Source organism: Schistocerca piceifrons, chromosome 2, assembly GCF_021461385.2.
Source record: "Schistocerca piceifrons isolate TAMUIC-IGC-003096 chromosome 2, iqSchPice1.1, whole genome shotgun sequence".
NCBI classification, from domain to species: domain Eukaryota; kingdom Metazoa; phylum Arthropoda; class Insecta; order Orthoptera; family Acrididae; genus Schistocerca; species Schistocerca piceifrons.
This window is the reverse complement of record NC_060139.1, coordinates 720,279,721-720,299,297: the sequence shown is the minus strand read 5'-3', so window position 1 is coordinate 720,299,297 and position 19,577 is coordinate 720,279,721. Positions and strand designations below refer to the sequence as shown.

The window sequence follows — 19,577 nt, the reverse complement described above, 5'->3', positions numbered from 1 at the left end:
GGGCGAGTGCTAGGATGTCTCTCTAGACCTGCCGTGTGGCGGCGGTCGGTCTACAATCACTGATAGTGGCGACATGCGGGTCCGACGTATACTAACGGACCGCGGCCGGTTTAAAGGCTACCACCTAGCAAGTGTGGTGTCTGGTGGTGACATCACAATATGTCATATAAAATGTGTCCAATTTTTAGAGTGCAGAAATAGAGCTGTTAGTATGTGACCCAAACAAACTTAAAGCAAAGGCAAATGAGGACGTTCACAGCTGATTTTCAAAAATTCCATCGCCAACTTCAATGCACTTTTGACTTCTCCTGATATCACCGTGTGTAGCTCTTCTGAGGTTGTCGTTGAGCTTTTTTATGAGGGTTGCACTACTCACAATCCGAACGATCAAATCGGCTCTTAAAGTTACTTTCTCTTTGTAGACTTCGCCTTTCAACAGTCACCACAAACAAAATCGAAAGGGGTAAGATCCAGGGACCTTGGCGACAAAGAAACGTGCCCATATGTACTGATCCATCTTCTGGGGAATATCAGGTTTAGATGATATGTCATCTGACGACTACAATGTGCAGGAGCCCCGTCATGCTGGATGAAAATACGCATTCTTGTAGACAAAGAAATCTCTTTTCAAGAAAGTGTAAATGACAGAGCCCTGTAAGACAATGCGGTAACACAACAGGCTCAACCAACTGATTGTCTATCAAACCACGCTGCACATTTAGAGAGAAGCGATCTTACAAATATCTCTCCACAATGCCATGTGGGTTTTCTTCAGACCAGTGATGTGAATTACAAGTATTACCGATACTGCTGTCACGAGTGAAAATGGCTTCGTCTGTGAAGAGTAAAAATGGGATTACCCGGCGATCTCCAACTATCCAGTAACAAAATTTCACTCGCCTATCTTCATCTCCTGCTCGAAGGTGCTGAATGAACTGTAAATGATACGGATGGAACCCATGTATACATAATGTCCACCATTCTCTTGTATGTGGAACACCAATACGTGCAGAAATTCTACCTAAGATTGTTGAAGGACTGCATTCTACTGACTGAATAATGTCCTCTTCTTCATCCACAGTCTGATCATTACACGTTCATATGCAATATGATTGCAGGGCACTGTACCAGTGTCACACAGTGTATTGAACACACGAGTAAACATTTTTGAATCTGATATTCTGAAGTTAGGAAATCGTATGCTGTATTCTCTACAGTCAGCCACATACACAAATACCATATCGGCATACTCACTATGTGTAAACATGTGTGGCTTGTTTACATGCTACAGTGCAGTAGACTTGACCAACAAGTCACAATGAAAACTTCAATGTAAACTAAAGCACAACTTCACAGCGTGAACATCAACTCTCTATTGCTAACATTCGTTAAACACGACCCTATCAGCCGGTGTACCAACACACGAAACGAAAATGTATTAAACTCAGCTGTATCTCTGTACTCAATAAAAACTGGATACATGCTATATGGCATATTTATTGCAATTGTCTGTAGTACCATCTCTAAAATATTTACCGTTCCACCCAAAACATCCTGTATCTGCTATTTTAGGTAGCATTTAGCCAGAGCGAAATTCCTAGATAAACCAGCAGATGGAGAACATTTGATTCGTGTATTAACTAATTACCTGGATATCTCAATGCAGCCCAAGTTATTTGTGAAGGGCTGTACCAAAATTAACAAACAGTTAGATTGTTTAGGACAGTTAGACACTCTCCATGAAAAGGAATGGACCTATAGAAATAAGAATCGGTTTTCAGATAACCGAGGTCATTCGAAGAGAGAGGCGGAAATAGTTTGTAGTCAGTTTTGTGAAACAAACAATGAAATTAAATAACTGAGGAACTAGAAACTAGACTAATTGTAACTATCAAGGTCAGAATTCTTCTAGCATGTCAACAATCATCAGCAAATCATAATTGCAGTAACTGAGTACACAGAAAATGAAGATGGTCCTAAAGGAGGGGCCATTCCTCAGAACCAAGACTAATGAATTATAAGCCCAAGAAGCTAAGAATCTCACCTTAGGCCAAGAATGACAATTAAGAGAAGAATTATTAGAAGAAGGAGAAGTTTACCCAGAAAATGAACCTACGAAACATACAATAGTAGGAAAATTGAGGGGATACAGTGTGAATGTGATTCTAGAGCAGACAGCGAGTTTAGTGTCATAAGTAAGGAGTTTTTTGAAAAACTGCAGATCAAATCGCGTTATCTGTCTTACCAAACAGAGAGAGTACACGTTATCAGAGTTATGGGTGTTCAGGTGAAGCCTTTAAGTGAGGAGGTATCATTATCTATCTGAAATGAACTACTCAAATGTGATCAAAACATCTTAGTAGTACCTTGCCTTAAAGTATCAGTGAACTGGATAGGTTAGAGAGGTACACATCAGTATTGGAATTACCTATAAGAAGTTCATTCTGAAAAATCCAGGCTATGTAATTAAAACTCAGTTTGTTGGAAGTGGAACAAAATGAGAAACAAGGAAAAACAGGAAGGTGATTTTCTCAAACTCCTGTGAAAAGGAGACTGTGGGTAAAACTACAGAAAATAAGATAATAGAGAGTGTGGATAAAGAACTTGGCCAGAAAATAACAAAGAAGGTTCAATATAGTGGGCTCTTAGGTGGCTAAGAAACGGGAGAGGTTCCGATCTACTTAAGTGATGTACTAAAGTATTCTCACATCAGCCTGGTTATGAATGTCAATTTAAAATTAAAGAGATAAAATATTTTTTGTGAAGCTTTATCAAATACCCTTTGCACTGAACGAACCTACCACCAAGAAAATTAGTATGATGCTAATACGAAGAATAATCAAATGTTGAAAAGTTCAGACAATGCTCTTTTAGTGGTAAAAAAGACACTATGGACATATTCATCTAGTTCTCAAGGCACATACTCTAAACCAATATACAATATACCGATAGAAGAATTTTGGCAAAATTAGAAGTGAACTATATGAACTGTATGGGTTTCACTGATGGATATTTTCAGGTTCTGTACTATCCAAGATCTAGATCTATATCAGGTGTCTTCTTTAAAGGTAGATCATATCAATACACCATTTCACCATTCGGCCTGAATGTGTCAGTAGGTACATTTATGAGACTTCTTAGGGTTCACGTTTAGCGCAAAAACTCCCCACATACATAGATGATATTATGATTTGTGCTGTGGTAAGAGCACAAAGAAAGACTGCAAGAAACAATGGGCAGATTTTTCGAAAGAGGTGTTTCTATAATATTGAGCAAATCTTCATTTGAAGTCCAAGATGTTAAATATTTAGGCTATGCTGTCAGCAGAGCAGGTATAAGATCTGACCCGAAAAGGATTGAAGCTATTGTTAATTGTCCTTATCTGAAGCAAAAAAACAATTAAAATCGTTTCTCAGCATAGTAGCATTCTATTGGCGATATCTAATGGGTATTACCGCAGTACAACCAGAGATGTTACATTAATTGAGATAAAAACAATAAGTGCATATGGGGTGAGCGAGAAAAGGAGGTTTTTGTCAATGTAAAAACGGAATTAATAAATGTCAGTGCTTCACATGCCAACGCCTTTGCCACATGAAATCCAGGTGACATTGGCTGACGGACATGCAAGTCGCCAAAGTGCTGTCCAATTTAAAGACTTGCACCAGGCTGGTGTACCACAGAACATTATTGTTATTCGTAGCGCTTCACATCATCCAAACTTTAATGAGGTATTCAAAATGGCTTCTAATGCATTGTGTTACAAGTTTTCTTGTGAAATTTTCTAGGGAGATTTCGAGGTTCCTAGGAACTTTGGAAGCATTGCTTTGCAAGTTACATGTTTAACAAGCATGGATATAACTATACAATGACTGAGAAGGAGGCTCTCGTCATCATTTCGAGTCTCAAATAGTTCTATCATCTCCTAGCTGGGTACACAACGATTATTTATATGCATAAAACAGCTCTGTTACTGTTTATGAACATCAAATTGTTACAGAAGCGACTGAAGTGGTAGACACTCTCTCTGCAGATTTGGTTTTTGGTTGTGTACATCGAAGGTAAACAGAACATAATTGCAGACACTCTCTCACGATTATCGATAGGTGTGCATGGTGTCCTGCTTAGTACCCAAGAAGGAAAACTATTGTATATTTATTTTTTAAAATATTTTGTGAAACATAGTAATAAAAAAACCCTAGCAAAAGCGATAATGAGTGTGCAAAGTACAGGTCCTCATTTACTCCAGGTGTTTCAAACTTTGGAGAACTACCGTTAATCAAGAGAGAAAAGCGGTCATTGGCTAGGATTCCACAACATATTATACTGCAGAAGTGACTTGGAAAGTAACTGGTAGAAGGTGTGTGAACTTAGATTAAGGAAAGGCAAACCCACGTTTCTAGCTTTTGTAGACTTAGAGAAAGCTTTTGACAATGTTGACTGGGATACTCTCTTTCACATTCGGAAGGTGGCAAGGGTAAAATACAGGGAGCGAAAGGCCATTTACAATTTGTACAGAAACCAGATGGCAGTTATAAGAATTGGGGGACACGAAAGGGAAGCAGTAGTTGGGAAGGGAGTGAGACAGGGTTGTAGCCTATCCCTGATGTTATTCAATCTGTATATTGAGCAAGCAGTGATGGAAACAAAAGAAAAATTCGGAGTAGCTATTAAAATCCATGGAGAAGAAATAAAAACTTTGAAGTTTGCCGATGACATTGTAATTCTGTCAGAGACAGCAAAGGACTTGAAAGAGGGTTGAACGGAATGGATAGTGTCTTGAAAGGAGGATATAAGATGAACATCAACAAAAGCAAAACGAGGATAATGGAATGTAGTCGAATTAAATCGGATGATGCTGAGGTAATCAGGTTAGGAAATGAGACACTTAAAGTAGTAAAGGAGTTCTGCTATTTGGGGAGCAAAATAAATGATGATGGTCGAAGTAGAGAGGATATAAAATGTAGACTCGCAATGGCAAGGAAGGCGTTTCTGAAGAAGAGAAATTTGTTAACATCGGGTATAGGTTTAGGGGTCAGGAAGTCTTTTCTGAAGGTATTTGTATGGAGTGTTGTCATGTATGGAAGTGAAACGTGGACGACAAATAGTTTAGACAAAAAGAGAATAGAAGCTTTCGAAATGTGGTACTACAGAAGGATGCTGAAAATTAGATGGGCAGATCACATAATTAATGAGGAGGTATTGAATAGAGTTGGGGAGAGGAGAAATTTGTAACACAACTTGACTAGAAGAAGGGATCGGTTGGTAGGGCATATTCTGAGGCATCCAGGGATCACCAATTTAGTATTGGAGGGCAGCATGGAGGGTAAAAATCGTAGAGGGAGACCGAGAGATGAATACACTAAACAGATTAAGAAGGGTGTAGGTTGCAGTAGGTACTGAGAGATGAAGAAGCTCGCACAGTATAGAGTAGCATGGAGAGCTGCATCAAACCAGTCTCTGGACTGAAAACCACAACAACAACAGGTATAGGTATAGTAAATGAACTTAAAGAGTTCGAGATTTTACTAAAGGCAGTGATACATGGGAGTACAGTATTAGCACCAATAAAAATCTTTGCCAGTCATATAACAGGGGAGGCTTTAGAAAACAATTTAAATTTGCCATCCCAATGTAAAAGAGAGATAGCTATTACTCATGATGTAATTTAACAAGTGCACAGAAACGAGTAAAAGCGCATAACAAGGTAGTGAAGGTACTGAAGTTTGGTGTTGGAGGCATGGCAATGGTGTGAGCACAGAAAGTAGTGTCAAAATTAAACATTTTTACTCAAGAAACCATGGAGCTTGGGAAGTCATGGCTGTTAAACATCATAAGACAGTAACACTAAAGGATCTGCTTACAGAAGAATACAAAGGTCTATATAATATCGAAAATATCCAGAAATGCAAAATGTTGATAGTGAGAAAGTCCTCTCAGACGATTAATTCAAAAACGCTAGAGAAAGTGATATGTGGTAGAGCAAATCGCCAAAATTTGTTATGGTTATATTGAACTTAACTTCTATATTGCAAGAAAAAATTCAGAATTAAAATACATAAAAGGGTATAGTCTAAGTTACATCCAACAACAAGACAACAGTTAAGAACACACCATTCGAATGAACATAGTAAGATATATGAATTTAGTTCAACAATAAGTACAAAAAGTTATCAGAGTGTTTGAATACAGAAAAGAAACAAACAAGTAGAGTGGTTCCATAGGTATCACGTGAGAAGTAAAAGGAGAGACATTAGAGCACTATAAAATAAAGGACATAAAAAAGATGTAGGCCCTTCAACACAGATCCCTTAGATCTGTATCTTGTGTCATTCATGGCTACGAAATATCAGGAGCGACTACATGGAGCGACAAAATCCACCCACAGCTGGCAGGCTGCACCCTCGTAAATGAACTGTTCAGAAAAGCAGGCAGCGGCATATCGTGGTTTGTTCGCAGCACTAACCTGTAACTAGCGAAACTCTCATTCCTTGCGGTATGATAATGCAGATGGAATGAATAGACACACTGAGAACATGCTGTCTGATACAGAGGTATCTAAAGTCAAATATCGTTGTCATTGTTGTGGGTTAGGGGGCCATTTGCTCTCGTTTGAAGAGAGGTGTCAGCGGTCCTGTTCACACCATGGTGTCTAATATGTGGACAGTTTTCCCTGCTTCTGCATTTACGATTAGTACTTGCATGGCTTCGGGTGTTGGAGCCTGGACATTGCATGTTACTCGTATTACTCTGTACTGTAGAGCTTACAGAACGACATTCTGGGAGCTGCCATACTGCAGCATTTGCACTCCTTGCTATAGGTCTGCTTCCTAAGTAGTATTGAGATATGGTCGTTGCCCTGTTTTTTGCAATACTGGCACTCCTCACATGCTCTACATTATAGGTACGACACACGGTCTGCGTTGGGTTCCTTTATCATCTATGGTGGATAATAGCTTAGAAGGTGTACTCACACCTAGAAAGATGGTTGCTATGCAACGTAACTGTAGGAACGAGCGCCACACATATGGTAATCCTGTAAATGTATCATAGTGATGTAAACGAAAATTTTATGAGATCTGATAAATGTTAAGTTTTCAGTAACATATTAAGTGTACATTAAATGATAAATCTGTAAATATTATTGAAAAACCACTACTGAGATGGACCATGCAGGATAAAGCACTGAGCTAATCAAATATTTACCCGATACTCTAACAAACATTTGGATTGATGTGGTTTACATATTTTAATACATGTGGTATACAAGTATATATATGAATTATAGTAATTAGAAACGACCTCCTTCATAGGTTGCTTCTAGTTACCGATTCCAACTATATGACGGTTCATTATTTAGATTTTTTTTTCAGTACACGTGTAAAATATAATATATGCGCTCGGAATTGATCTCGTGTTCTTATTTATGTCAGTCATCTTCAACTCGTTTTAATGAAATTCGCGCGTAAATAATAGTCGCGTTAAATGTATTATTTTACGGCATTCTACATTCGTTTTTTTAAATGTATGATCCGTTCCATTCATAGATTGTCCATTGCAGCATCTTTGCTTTACGTATAACATCATTGGTCAAAGCCAGTGGGTGGTATTGGACACTAGAGTTTATCCAATGTATAAACAAGAAACGTTGTTAGCAGAAATCTCAAGAAGTTCTTGACTGATTTACTTCAAATTTTTCCACGATTCTCAAATAAACATTTGAGTAGACACTGGGTACAGGTACTTTTAACATATGTAGTATATAAATATATGTGTCATATAACAGGGATAAACTGTTAGCAAAAATTTCGAAAAGTGCTGAATCAATTTTCTTCAAATTTTTACACAATACTCTACTAAACGTTCAGATGGACACAGGCAAGGTATTTTTAACTTATGTGGTACATAAAGACATACATGTTCTCCTTGTGGCTTCACAACCCTGCATGAATCTTTGCCTTCCTAATAATTTCTTTACATTCTACCCTCTCATTTACTTAACATCCCCATACTCCGATTTCCAAGACTGATGTATTCTTCCACGATGTCAAGCCATCATTTATATGGTCTTCCTTTTATTCTTCTTCCTTTCGGTTTTCATTTGAAGATTTTCTTTGTAGTTCTTGCGTCGTCCATCCTTAGGACATTCTCCAGCCAGGCTATTCTTTTACTTTTAATTAGCCTTGAATATCAGTTTTTATGAGATGATCCAATTCATAAATGGTCCTTGCTGTCCAGGTACCATCGTTATTTCGAATCCTTCTACAAATGTTCCATAGTGTTCTTCATTAACTTATTCTGAGTTAATGTTCATCAATGCCAGTTACCATCCACGCTTCCCATCCTTAAGTAACCAACAGCCTAATCATAACCTTATACTGTATATAGTCGTTTTGAGCTGTTGGTTTACCATCCTAGATGTTATTAGCCTTTTAAATGTGTGATGACACCTATTACCACTTAAAATGAGGACTTTTATTTCAGTGAACATGGAATTCGCTTTATTAGTACTAGCCCCTAGTATACAAAATAATCTACATGCTGTAAATTAAAACCTTCTGCTGACCAGCTATCCAGATTACTATCACATGTTCTATGGAGTCTCATATATTTAGTCTATGATTGTTAATTCCCAGTTCTTTGTGTATTACCGTTTCTTCAGCTCCACAAGTACTCTCTACAATGACGTCTTTCATCTACCAATAACTGCAACATCATCAGCATATGCAGCCAACCGCAAGACCCTTATACCTATGTGCCCAAATATTTGCAGTTTTCGAGTAACTGCTAGCAAGATCAAATTGAAAAGCATTGTGGAAAGAGCGTTACCTTTATTGATGTTAAAGACAGTCCATTAATTCGCCATCCACTCTCAATATTGCATTGGAATCAGCCAAACTTGCCTTAACAACCAAAATATATTTGGAGGGCATGCCAAGCAGTTTTATAGCTTCTAACAACTCTTTCCCTATTAGATTACTTAAGCTCTGCTTGGAGTCTACATAGATATAACTGAGTTCTGCATTATATTCATATTCTTTTTCCTGTATTTTTTCAGTATGAATATTTGGTCAAAATTTACTCTACTGGCTTCAAGCCACACTGATAATCACCTCATATATCTTCCAAATATGGACTTAGTCTATTATGTAGGAATTTGGATAAAACTTATTTTGCCACATTTACATAGTGATACCTATTATGTATGAGATGTACTATACCTATAGCCCATTCATCTGGAATTATTTATTTATTCCAGATTGAAAAGATAAGTTTACATATCCGTTTGTCTAAGTAAAGTCTCCTCTCTTCAGAAGCTTGGCAACTATACCATCATTTCCTGGAGATTTGTCATAATGTTGACAGTTCACGACCTTCTGTACTTCTGCAAGTGTAGGCTCTTCTATTTTTGATTCTACTTTATGGTCTAACTGTTGCTCTACATCGTTGCGATCACCCTCCAGCATTTCTTTAAAATATTTCCTCAATCTATTCATCATTTCACTCTCTTCTGTCAGCAGGTTTCCATCCTTATCCTTGCAGCCTATTATTTTATGTCTGTACCGTCGTTTTCCTTCTTTTAATTTATTATAAAACTGTCTACACTCACTCATATTATATCGCCCTTTCATATCTTCTGTCTCTCTTTTTAAGACTTCTCTTTTCTTTCTGCTGTATACACTTGCCCTTCTATCCTCTTTTCGTTATGTGTAGAACAGTTAATTCCCGTATTTCGTTGGAGACATTTTAGTCTTGCTCTTTTCTTCAGTTTCACCACCTGACTGTATTCATCATCATACCTCTTCTCATTCCTAGGCCTTCTGGAAACCCCTAATATGTCCCATGCCAAAGTAGTGATATTATTGTTAATACAGTTCCATTCCTTATCTATGTTATTACTCCAGTCCACTAACTGTAATCTCTGTTTCAATTTAATCTGATATTAAAAAGGTGTATCTCTACCTTACAATTTGTCTATATTAAATTTGAGAATTCCTCCGTTTTCCCTTTATATGCCATAGGAATCCTTTGCCTCATTTTTGTAGTTGCAAGGTAGTAACCAAAGTCTGAGTTTGCTCCCGAAAACGTGTGTCCATCTCCAGTCATTTGTCTACCTTTTGATCAATACAGGGTCAGTTTGATTTCCATTATTCATTCCTGAAATTTTCCAGGTTTCTTTTGAAATATTTTTTTCTTTGGAAATACGTGCTTACTCCTTTTCGATCACTGGCAGCTTCAAACTGGACAGCTGTCAGTGTGATGGTACTCGTTTCTGCATGTAAGCTTTATTTACCAAAAAGTGTGTCAAAAATATGTTTTAATATGTATGTTATATAAATGAGTATATAATAATACATAAAGAAGAAATTTTGTTGGCAAATATCTCGAAAAGTTCACACACGCACACACACACACACACACACACACACACACACACACACACACACACACATATATATATATATATATATATATATATATATATATATATATATATATATATGTGTGTGTGTGTGTGTGTGTGTGTGTGTGTGTGTGGTTGGTGTGTGCAAGTATGTATGTATATAAGGCAAAAGCTTGTAAGAAAAAATCTCGGAAAGTTGTTGACCAATATACAGACATAAACAACATATTTTCAATACACTCTAAGACAAAGAAACGATGCACCATGAAGGAATTATCACGACAGGGTGGAAATCGGTAGATGTGATGTACAGATACAGACAAACGAATGATTACCATTTCAGAAAACTGAATGGTTAATTCAAGAGAAACATCTTCAAAAATTGAGCAAGTCAGTAACATGTTGGCCCACCTCTGGCACTTGTGTAAGCAGTTATTAGCTTTGTGTTGATTGACAGTATTGCTGGATCTACTCCTGAGGGATATCGTGCCAAAATCTGTCCAATTGGCGCAGTAGATTCTCAAAATCCTGAGATGATTGGAGGGTCCTGCCCATAATGCTCCAAACATTCTCAATTGAGGAGAGATCCGGCGACCTTGTTGAAATGTAAGCCCAGAATGGCTTGCCATGAGGGCAACAAAATGGGGTGTAGAATTACGTCTATGTACCACTGTGCTGTAAGGGTGCTGTGGATGACAACCAAAGAAGTTGTGCTATGAAATGATATGGTAGCCCAGACCATCACTCCTGGTTGTCGGGCCATATGGCAGGCAATGGTCAGGTTGGTATCTCACCACTGTCCAGGTGTCTCCAGACACATCTTTGCTGCTCATGAGGGGTCAGTTCAAAGCGAGACTCATCACTGAAGCAATTCTACTCCAGTCAATGAGATTCCAAGCTGAATGTGTCTGACAACAATGAAAATGGGCCTATCGGTGTACAGAGGTCAATGACAGTAGGTGCAAGGAGCACCATGAGCTTAGTCTCTTCTTGGTGAGAAGCCTATTAATGGACCTTATGGTCACTGATGCAACAATTGCAAGTCGGATTGACGATAATGATGAATCTGGGGCTATGAATGCCTCTCTGACAACTGCTCGGTTCTCACATTCTGTCGTCTCTCTAGGTCGACTGCGTCCTGCTTTAGGCTATGTTCGCTCATGGTTCACACATCTCTGCCAACACTGTCGAATAGCGGCATGCTCCTATTCAAATGTTGAGGGATTCACCAATTACTCCAACTGGCTTCTTTGAGCCCAACTACACATCCTCTTTCAAATGCTAACATCAGCATATAGTGTTCAAGTGCTTGTCTGCAAGACATATTTACTGTCCAACTGAGTACTCAGAACGAAATTCGCAGAAACTTCGTTTCCTTGTATCAACATGTCCTCTGTTTACTATCCTTGTCAGCTGCATGGAGAAATTGTACTGCAGCATCACAATTTCATCTGTGATCGATCAAAGTTTACAGTTTTTCCTTTTCCATCGATACCTGTATGGATATCAGTTTGTGACTAATTAGTATAACTCTGTAGTGAGTCGTTTCTTGACTTAGAATACGCATAAGGTATATAAATATACGCTGAAGAACCAAAGAAACTGGTACCCCTGCCTAATATCGTGCAGGGCCCCCGCGTGCATCCAGAAGTGCCACAACATGAAGTGGCATGGACTCGGCTAATGTCTGAAGTAGTGCTGGAGGGAATTGACACCATGAATCCAGCAGGGCTATCCATAAAACCGTAAGAGGACAAGGGGGTGGAGATACCTTCTGAACAACATGTTGCAAGGCATCTCTCATATGCTCAATAATGTTCATTTCTGGGGAATTTTATGGCCAGTGGAAGTGTTTAAACTCAGAAGAGTGTTGCTGGAGCCACTCTGTAGCTATTCTGGACGTGTGGGCTGTCAAACTGTCCTGCTGGAATTGCCCAATTCCGTCGGAATTCACAATGGGCGTTAATGGATACTGGTGATCAAACAGGATGTTTATGTACGTTTCACCTGTCACAGTTATATCTAGACGTAGCAAGGGTCCCATATCAGTCTAACTGCACATGCCCCATGCAATTACAGAGCCTCTACTAGTTTGAACAGTCCCTTGCTGACATGCAGAGTCCATGGATTCATGAGGTTGTCTCCATACCCATACTTGTTCATCTGCTCTATACAATTTGAAACGAGACTCTTCGAACCAGGCATGTCGGTGTTGACGTGCCCAGGCGAGGCGTAAAGCTTTGTTTTGTGCACTCATCAAGGGTAGACGAGTTGGCCTTCGTCTTCAAAAGCCCATACCGATAATGTTTTGTTGAATGCTTCAAATGCTGACACTTGTTGATGGCCCAGTATTGAAATCTGCAGCAGTTTGTGGAAGGGTTACACTTCTGTCATGTTGAACGATTCTCTTCAGTCGTCGTTGCTCCCATTCTTTTTCCAGCTGCAGTGATGTCAGAGATTTGATGTTTTATGAGATTCCTGATATTCATAGTATACTTGTGAAACGGTCGTATCGGAAAATCCGCACTTTGTCACTACCTCGGAGATGCTGTGTCCTATTGCTCGTGTAACGACTATAACACGACGTTCAAACTCACTTAAATCTTGATAACCGGCCATTGTTGTTGCAGTAAGTGATCTAATAACTGTGTGAGACACTTGTTGTCTTATTTAGGGGTTGCCGACCTTAGCGCCGTATTCTGCTTGTTTACAAGTATTTGTATTTGAATACGCATGTCTATACCAGTTTCTTTGGCCCTTCAGTGAATATACTGTATAAAGGGGAAATCTTAGTCAAATTCTCGTAGAGTTCTTGAGTGATTTACAATAGATTTTTACGCAATAATCTAATAAACATTCAGACAGGTGTAGGCTACATTTTTAAAATATTTGTTATATATATATTTATTTGGTTGGCACTGAGGCGTACCCTCTGATGCTATCTGTACAAAATCCATCGGCATCATGAACTGTTACCTGGCGATTTAGTGAAGCGGAGGGCATTTGCGGTGTGGGCGTCTCAAAAGATGGCGGAAGATGAAGATTGGTTGAGTAACATGTTGTGGACCGACGAAGCTCATTTCACGCTCCGAGGGTCTGTCAACGCCCATAACTGCAGAATTTAGGCTACCGAAAATCCTAGAACTGTCGTGGAAATCCAGTGCACGACGAGAAAGTCACGGTATGGGTTGGATTTACCACATCTGCCGTTATTGGGCCTTTTTTCTTCGAGGAAATGCGTGAATCTGGTTTTGTAACTGCTACCGTGACAGATAAGTACTCCGATACGTTACAGAATCGCACCATCCCCAGCCTGGCTGATTAACACCTGCTGGAACATATGATGTTTATGCAGGACGGCGCTCCACCCCATATTGCTAGACGCATGAAAGATCTCTTGCACGCGTCGTTTGGTGATGATTGTGTGCTCAGCCGCCACTTTCGTCATGCTTGGCCTCCCAGGTCCACAGACCTCAGTCCGTGCAATTATTGGCTTTGGGGTTACCTGAAGTCTCAAGTGTACCATGATTGACCGACATCTCTAGGATTGCTGAAAGACAACATCCTATGCCAATGCCTCACCATAGCTCCGGACATGCTTTACAGTGCTGTTCACAACATTATTCCTCGACTACAGTTATTGTTGAGCAATGATGGTGGACATATTGAGCATTTCCTGTAAAGAACATCATCTTTGCTTTGTCTTACTTTGTTATGCTAATTACTGCTATTCTGATCAGATGAAGCGCCATCTGTCGAACATATTTTGAACGTTTGTATCTTTTTGGTTCTAATAAAACTCCAGGTCATTCCAAGCGTGTGTGTCAATTTGTACCTCTCTATCTACATTATTCCGTAATTTATTCAGTTTTCAAATTTATACTGACTTTTTGATCATCCGGTATATCCAACTGCTAAACGATTGCCAAAAGATTTATTAAAGTGCCAGAACTTAACCTAAGATCAACAACAGAACAACTATAAATTTTTTTTAAAAAACTTCACAGATCACTAACACAAAGAACAATTACATCAAACATTGACATCCAGGCATTACATGGAAGAGACTGTTTTAAAAAACATTAGTCAGATTACGTTTCACCTAACAACCCCTAGTGAAATAAGTAAAATTATTAAATATTTGAAAACAATGTGGAGCAATTACAGCTGATATTCTGAGTCACATATATAATGCATCACTAATTCAAGGTATTTTCCCATACAGGTTAAAATATGCCATCGTCAGGCAGCACTACAAAAAGGGGGACACCACAGATGTCAATAATTATCAGTCAGTATAGTTGCTTATAGCATTTTCAAAAATCTTCAAGAAAGTACTGTACTCAAGAGTGGTTAGCCGTCTCAACAGTTTGGATTTCAAAAATGCCGTTCCACTGAGACAGCAATATACAATTTCACTGTCCACATAATAGAGTCTTTAAATGGTAGAATGTCACCAATAGGAATTTTCTGTGACTTTTCCAAAGCATTTGATTGTGTGACCCATGGCATTATATTACAGATATTACAGTTCTATGGTATAAATGGAATACCATATGGTTGATTTAAGTCATACCTACAGAACAGGAAGCAAAAAGTTTTCTTATATGGGTCAAGTGATTTAAGTAAGTTTGCCACTTCATCTAACTGGGGTGAAATTACATTAGGTGTTCCACAGGGTTCAATCATGGGTCCCCTTCTGTTCTTGAACGATCTCCCTTCCTATCTGAAACAGGAAGCTGAAGTGACACTGTTTGCTGATGATACAAGCATCATTATTAACTCAGTAAAAGAAATTCCAATTGAAAATAATACAAATACGGTCTTTGGAAAAGTCATTAATTGGTTTGCTGCAGATTTGAAAAAACACAGGACATCCAATTTTCTGCTGCAAAAAGTACAATTCCTTCAATAAATATAACACGTAAACAGAAGTCAGTAGACAGGGTAGAGCATACTAAGTTTTTGGGTGTACACATAGATGAGAATCTTAATTGGAAAATTCATCTTTTGGATCTTCTAAAGCGACTAGGTTCAGCAACTTTTGCAATCAAAATAATTGTCAATTTAGAGGATATTGAAATTAGTAAGCTAACATACTTCGCATGCTTTCACTTTCTGATGTCATACGGAATAATATTTTGGGGTAACTCAACACTTAGACAAAAAGTATTCTCTGCTCAAAAGAAAGTGGTTAGAATAATGTGTGGGGTTCATAGTCACACATCTTGTAGGCATCTTTTTAAAAGATTGGGAATTCTTAGAACAGCGTCACAGTACATTTATTCACTCATGAAATTTGTTCTGAACAACATGGACCAATTCAAAAACAACAGTGACATTCATGATTATAGTACCAGAAAAAAGAAAGACTTACACTATCCTTTACTTCTTTGGCACAGAAAGGGGTAAAATATGCTGCTATAAAAATTTTCGACAAATTACCAGATGAAATAAAGTGTCTGACAGACAGCAGTAATAGTTTCAAAAATAAATTGAAATCATATCTCCTTGACAACTGCTTCTATACTATAGATGAATTCTTGGCCAGGAAAAAATAAATCTATAAATATAGTATATGCATTTTGTGCCATTTAAGGGAATAGGGTAAATAATAGAAATATTAATCTTTAAATTAAAAAATCTATTTTCATATGTGCATTTCTTGTACACTTGACACGTTCCACCTCATAACGGCTACCATACTGTGTGATTGATCAATGGAACACGCAACCGACTAACTAACTAAATTGGATCAAAGATACTTGCACACATATAACAGAAACAAATATGAACTTGTAATATTATTTACAATCCTTTAACAGTGTCAACTCCCTGATTATTTCCTTGAAAATCAACAGAAGAAACTGTGTAGAGGAGTGTACCTAAAATCGCTGGCGCATCAACTTTTTCTGGAGAGCTACACAGAATATGAAGATGTTTGGAATCCCCTCCAGCTACCGAAGTCGACTGAAACGATTTATCCCCAGAGGAGACAGAGAGAAAATACCACATGTCCGCATCCCAAAAGACGTAGATGCACCGCCTACACTACAAAAGTGGGTCGCAGAAGGATGTCAAACTGTGAACGTAGAAACTGACATAGCACAATCTGCTTATCCCATGCACATATGGCCAGCCAGCTTTGCTTCCCTGTGCACCATTGAGTTTCTTCTCACACTTCTGAGTGAATGTGAAAGACACCAGCCCCAAAATTGTGTCTTAAAATTGGATTGCTTAAGTAATTTTAGTGTTACAAAAATTTATATACTGAAAACTGGAGCTTTGCGGTAATAATTTCAAAATTTCCGTTCTTTATGTATCTTTTCAGTTTAACTAAAGGTTTTTTAGCTTCCGTTTTCATCTGTTATTTTTCTACACTTTCCCATGAAAACTGCTTATTACGCATAGGACACTAAAGTCGAAAATATGAGATAATAGGTGATTTGAAAGTCTGTATCTGGCAAGTTCATCGTCCCGAACATAGGAGTCCCAGATTTCCGCCTGACGGAGGATTAAACAGGTACAGACATAGTGCTCTGTTTCTTAATTGTTGCATTGTCTGATATTACCGTTTTGTATAAGCAGTACCTCAGTAATACCTTCTAATAAAAAATTATAATCTACTATGTCAAATGATATGAAATTTGTTGCATTTCAGATTTTCAATTTATTGCACGTACAGTCAAATAACGCTAACTGATTTAAATTAGTTTCTTCAAATGCTGGTGATGGTACTTTCGTCAATATAATCTCTGATAGCGAGAGTTGTGTCTGTGGTTGTATGTGGTCGATGGTCGATGTCATAGAGCCGTATTTGAGTGTTGTATTTGATAATCTGTTGTAAAATCTCGCTGTATTTGGTGAGTAATGTGGTAGTTTTTTGTAATAAATGAGTGCAGCCGTTTTTGTTGTTATTGTTATTTTGTTCTCATGGGATCATTGCAGTTGCGGCGCCGTCCGTTGCGTGAAACGTGGCGATTTGAATTTCAGGTTTGCATGAAAAATATATACACTTCGTCTGTCTCGAGTATTTATCATCCTCTGCAATGTTTATTATTGATTGTGAATGTTTCTTTGGCTCCAGCCGTTTCTGTTACTGAAATGTGTCTCCTGAAAAATATAAGTGATGCTCAGCAAGGCACCCGGTATTTTAGTTTTATTTCATAGTCTAGATTTGATAGAATTGTTGATGGGGCATGTTTAATTTTGATGGGGCATGTTTAATTATATACGGAATGACGTATGGCGTGTTTCGAAATGCGAAATACAGCACCAAAAAAACTGTCATGAATCGGTCAAGTCGCAGCGTTACGTAATGAACTAGGGATTTTTTGTTTTTATTACATTATCTAACCACACGTGGCTTACGTCCCGCACTTTAGAAAGGATTGTCTTTTCTACTGCGGGCGTTTTGTTTCTGTGGGGAGGTCCTTTTTGAAACAGAGACGTGTGTGATTGGTATCCAACACTTGTTTCTCTGTATGAAGTGGTGCCATGTAATTTTTCCATGTTTTGTATTATTTTATGAGTGCTGTTTGTTCATATACCGATTATGGCCATGAAAATCATCATTAAGTATTACATGCGAAACGGAACCATCACTACCGCAGTGTTATAATTTGGTTTCACCTTATTTTGTTTACATTGCCTATAGCAGCACTCGTTGAACTCATAACTTGAGCATTCCTGACAAACTTTAACCACGTATTGTAGTATGTATAGGTCCGATTTTGGTTTTGTTACTGCTTTTACTCTGTTAGCAATGATACTAGTGGTATACACTCCACTGTAGAAAGAGGGATATAGGAGGAAATATCGTATGTTGTAATGAAATCTGTTTATAGTATTTTCTTCGTATGATTATCATTTTAATCTTTCTTCTATGCTACCCACTGCACTTACTCGCAGATACATTTTTCAAAAACACTTGCTATTGTTGTTGTCATTTAGTACAGGAGATTTGTAAATTATGACGAAACTGTGGTTATGATACACTGTGAAATTTGAATGTAGTCAAAATTCGTGCAGTTCTTACTCTACCCACAGAAGAAAATTGCTGTATGGGAAACAAAATCCAAATATCCGTCACTAATACTAGAGGCACATAAATGGCAATAAAATTTAGTCATAGTTTTTTAGCTTTTTAATCCCCTTACTATGCTGTGGGGGAAGTGTGTACATGTTATGTTGTCTAGCTGATTAGCATTTTAATTTTCATTGCAGCAATTTTTAAAAAATCTGAATGTCCTGGATATTGAAGAATGTTTTTGTTAGCAGTTATCAAAAAGTACAATACCTTAAATTGTGGTGAGAATGTGCACTTTTATGATATAATGGCCTGGGTATTTCTTTCAACTTACAATAAATTGTAAATGCAAAACAGAATTTACAAATAGAAACAATTATTTAGTTAACTTAGTTTTGCTACTGAAGAACGGGATACTACCTGTCGGCTTTGACCAATGACATTAGAATTTGGCAGAGATGATTTATTACACAGCAAAGACGAGTGCTCATAAAAAAAAAAGTAATGCAGGAGAGAAAACAGATGGTAGACAAATGTCACATCCATTAATATTTCAAACAATGTTAAGGATAGCACTTCTGTAAAAAATAAAAAAAAAGTAATGTTAGCATGGAATACCTCAGTGTGTGTGTGTGTGTGTGTGTGTGTGTGTGTGTGTGTGTGTGTGTGTGTTTTGTATCTCTAACTTCAGTCAATCTATATAGGTTAACTGCAGTATGGGATACAAATTTAATGTATGTTGATTTCTTCGTTTTTGTTAGCATTAGTATCCTATTCTTCAGTTGACCTATATACGTATACGGGATACAAATTTTACAGAAGTTGCTTCTTTCGCTTCCGCTGCTACTAGCATTATATTCTTACGTTGATAGTATTACTAGTGAAGGTGGAAAGATCTACGTGTAATATTTGTCTTCGATACTAATAATAGCAACTGAAAATTATCACAGTCTTGCTGGCGATGACAAAAAAATGGACATCAGTAAAATTTGTATCCCATTCATCAGTTGAGCTATGTAGGTCAACTGAAGAGCAGGTTACTAGTACTAGCGAATGGAAAATGACGACTTTTATAACATCTGTATCACGTACTTCAGTTGACCTGTATAGGTCACCTGAAGAATAGGATACTATTACTAGTAA

The 19,577-nt window shown here is 37.9% G+C and overlaps 1 protein-coding gene across 4 annotated transcripts in view; it reads left to right on the top strand.

Moving 5' to 3' along the window:
* The first annotated feature begins 17,166 nt into the window (after nucleotides 1-17,166).
* LOC124774943 (GMP synthase [glutamine-hydrolyzing]) overlaps nucleotides 17,167-19,577 on the top strand; it is a 181,746-nt gene continuing 179,335 nt past the window's right edge. The window contains exons 1-2 of one of the 4 annotated variants that reach the window (XM_047249642.1): nucleotides 17,168-17,268; nucleotides 17,354-17,398. The gene's annotated coding sequence lies outside the window, so the exon portion shown is untranslated. Of the gene's footprint in view, nucleotides 17,269-17,353; nucleotides 17,399-19,577 lie in introns of all 4 variants that reach the window. The other 3 variants (XM_047249644.1, XM_047249645.1, XM_047249646.1) reach the window with 3 other exon arrangements.